General features: G+C 41.7%; 1 pseudogene across 1 annotated transcript; it reads right to left on the bottom strand.

The window, feature by feature from the left end:
• Positions 1-631: 631 nt before the first annotated feature.
• LOC311605868 (putative vomeronasal receptor-like protein 4) lies at positions 632-1,471 on the bottom strand (annotated as a pseudogene). Its single transcript has one exon. The product of its transcript is annotated as a putative vomeronasal receptor-like protein 4 (transcript).
• Between the last annotated feature and the right edge of the window lie 2,401 nt (positions 1,472-3,872).

The following is a 3,872-nucleotide window of genomic DNA, read 5'->3' as shown; positions in this document are numbered from 1 at the left end:
AAATTGATAAAAATTTTCCAAATTCATCTGTGTGATTCCTGTCATGGTAGTAGTAAAACAGATTTTCCAAAACACAATTAAGACCCTTTTCTCAGTGCTGGAGACGTGGTTCAGCCATTAAGAGCACTATCTGGTCTTCCAGAGGACCCAGGTTCAATTCCTAGCAGCCACATTTAGTTCACAACAATCTAACTCCAGTCATCACAGAGTGTTTGGTGATCTCTCCACCTGCTCTGCAGGCACTAGGCATTCACTTGCCACACAGACATAAAGGGAACTATACATACAAAATAAATGAGTACAAATATTTTTTTAAAAAATAGTTTTGTTTTAAATCCTTTCAAAAGAATGGCAAAATGGAGAATGAGGTTTCTATATCATTGTAATTTGCAAGTATCTTTCTCTCTCAGCTCAAGACTGAGACTCACTAGGAAGAGTATATAATAATAAAGATATGCTAACCTGATTGGTGGGATATTTTCTTACCCACAATGTTGCAGAGCTGGGAGTTCTTTCACATCTATTGAAAGATAAAGAGAGACATCTTCTCAGTTTCTCTCACTGAGTGTGCCAACATTTGGTCAGAAGTCCATTCCTCTGAATCAGCACAAGGGGGCTGAAAGTTGCATAACTAAGGGACAGAAATCCATGAGTATGGCACACAAAATTGAGTGCCATCAAAGTATTGTCTGTTGAAGAGAGACTTAAAACAGAGAAAGGGCACAATCTGTCCAGTAGAAGAAAACAAAACAGAGTATCAGAAGGAGGACACTCTGAGCAGGTCTCAGCTCAGGGGGAGTTCTGTAGAGAAGCTTGGAGTTCTGAAGGTAGAGAACATGCTTGTGATGGTGCTTGTGAAGAAGAAACACCATGTAGCCACTGGCCCCTCCCATGGCGCCCTGGAACACTGCATCTCTCAGGACCATGAGAGGGAGAACAACCCATCTTTTTGTCTGACTTTCTAGCATAAAATAACAATAATTCTCATCATCCATACATTGTGATATATTGAGACTTGTACTTTTTATGGAATGGATTAGGTTCACACTTATTAAAGAACTGAGTGCCCAGAAGAATGAGAAGAATGGAAGGATGTGCCATGCAGACGTTGGCCTGAGCCTCCTCCACCCAGATGCTCTGGGACTGGTGATGATGGCCTGGACCACAGTGAGGAGACTGCTGGTGCAGATGGAGAGGCCACGGCCACGCTCTCAAGATAAATGAAGATCTTACAGCCTATGTCATCTAGGAAGTTTTTCAAACCAAGAGCTGCTATTGTGCTTGTCAATCCTCTTGCAAGAAGGATTCTGATGTTTGTAAAAATCAAGTGGATGAGAATAAGGTGTATGGGTTTCTTCTCAGGGCCTCCCCACCAACTGAACATGTAATTCACAGAAACAAACATGCTCCCCAGAATGCCAAGCACAGTTATGAAAAGGAAAATTACTTCCTTAATAAATTTCAAAATCATTTCTTCCTTCTTGGATAGAAAACCTTAAATCCTGTATTCAGCCACTTTTTCAAGAAAGCATTAGTTATGACAAACAAATATCTGAAAAATATATTTTGCATAATAGCATTTTCAGGTATTCAAGAGGCAATGGTGGACACATGTGGTGTTGCAGATTAGGTCCCTGAAACTCTTCCTCTTACCTATGGACTTTGTGCTATTGTATGCTATGACAGATGAGTTTGGTAACTGGTATTCAAACATAGAGTTTTAAAGGGAGCACCTTTTAGCTCTACACTAGCAAAATTGACTTGTTCAAGTGTGTGTGTGTGTGTGTGTGTGTGTGTGTGTGTATGTGTGTGTCTGTGTCTGTGTCTGTGTCTATGTGTGTGTGTCTGTGTGTATGTCTGTCTCTTTTTCTGTCTCTTTTTCTGTCTGCCTCTCTTTCTGTCTGTCTCTCTTTCTGTCTGTCTGCATGCCTGGAATATCATTGTTAACACTCAGTACAGCTGAATTGAACTCAAAAATTTCCAACCAAAATTTTTCCTCTGTTTCCCACTCTATTTCATCATATTTCCTCACCTAACTCCTAGAACCTGGGACTCCCTTCTTATTTGTATCTTGATCGGTACAACAATTTCTAGATTTGTTTGGCTTTAAAACTTATAAGTTCCATTTCTAGAGCTTAATGTTTTAAAAGTTCTTATGTTGGTGAATCTGTGACTTCACTCCATACAAATGTTTATGAGCTATGAGCTCTCAGTATCAACTATGTGTAATGTAGCACAGTGAGGCTTTTTGGTGTGAGCAGAAATTCTCGAGTTCATGGTGGCCTTTACTCGGCAGGGCCCTTTGAGCAGCAGGTATGTCAGTTGGCTTTGCAGCCCACGTTTCCTCAAAGCTGTTGGTTAGGCAGGCTGCTTTCTTGTACTTCATTCTAAGCTGATTCCAGAACGTAGACCTGGGTAGGATGTTATTGTTCATGTTTGGGATCTCTATTCTCACTTCTCAAGGACTTATAATAATCTTTGGCCACCTTTTCTAGAATAAGGGGAATCTGTATATTTCAGTGACTTCATGTGTTCATGTGTGTACTGAGGACTTAGAATGTTCTGTTCCTTGCTCTCCTTCCTGTTACTCATAGGATTGCCTTAAATGGCTGTGTCCTGATGATCTCTCATGTGACCTGCATGAACCTAGTCTCATTTCCATATTTGGATCCCATGGCTTCATGACCCTCATGCTTCTATTATGTTTCATCTACACCTGCATGTAAGGAGATACAATCACACACAGGACATCTAGGAATACAAGTGACCTCAACCCCATCTCCTATGATGACCCAATGGTCCTTTTGCATCCAAAATCAAAATGATGGGACTGTTGCTCTTAATCTGAGGCATTCACACAGATTTGTTTACATTATATTGTATCCAGGTAGGAAAGGCCTTCAAGAAAGTACAATAGAAAGTATGTAAAAGGACCACTCCTGGGCACAAAATTGAGAAGTGTTCTTGAAGTTTTATGCAAGGATAGATTATATTTTAGAATAAGAACCAGAGGGAATAAGGGGCATGAGGAAAACAAGACACTCAGAATGAACTAAGCAAGGTCCATATGAGCTCACAGGGATTCAACCAGCAACCACAGGGCCTAACTGCATAAACAGGAGGTCCTTAGGAGATGCAGGATGCTCAGTACACAGAAACTTGATTAGTTGTTTATCTTCTCACCTCACATCCTTCCTCTCAGAGTAATTAAACCCTAATGAAACTTGAAATAACTTCTGAGCAAAACAGATGTAGTAACTGTGGGGAGAGAGGGAAGCTGTGCTTCAGGGACTGAGGCCCTGCAGAGCCCTTGCTTCCCCTGACACTGTGACAACATGAAACTTGACATCTGCAATACCTGTTGGCACCAAGAGCCCCACAAATCCAGACAGTACAAATACGACCTGGCATCTGTCACCTTCCCAAAGCATCCCCAGAGCCTGTCTGTACTACAGAGTTTCAAGTGCGTCCATGGAAGTAAAATCTTCATCCCCTCAGCTGTGCCATGGAGAGTTTCATTAGAGCTGAAGTCTCTCTCTGCCTAAGCCAGGGAGTAGTTGAGAGGCTCTGTGAGCCTTGGGTCCCTCATGTTCCTTCTGACCCTGACAAAGCTATTACCTGGCCCTGCAGAGCTCAGAGACTCCTTTCTGGAGATAGGGAAAGAGAACAGAAATGCTGAGGCATCGCTGCCATCCTCAGGGTGGAGTATCATGACAGAGCTCTGGGCAGGTCTTTGCCTGAGGTTACCTCCTTGCCTTTTTTGAAGGAATCAGTAAGATATAGATTTTTAGATGTTTATAAAAGTTTGAGACAAGCATAAGAATACAGTCCTGAAACATCTGCACAAGACAGACTGGAGCAAGATAATTGTT

Source organism: Acomys minous (assembly GCF_964271855.1).
Source record: "Acomys minous genome assembly, chromosome: 9".
Classification (NCBI taxonomy): domain Eukaryota; kingdom Metazoa; phylum Chordata; class Mammalia; order Rodentia; family Muridae; genus Acomys; species Acomys minous.
This window is presented reverse-complemented; position numbering and strand designations above follow the sequence as displayed.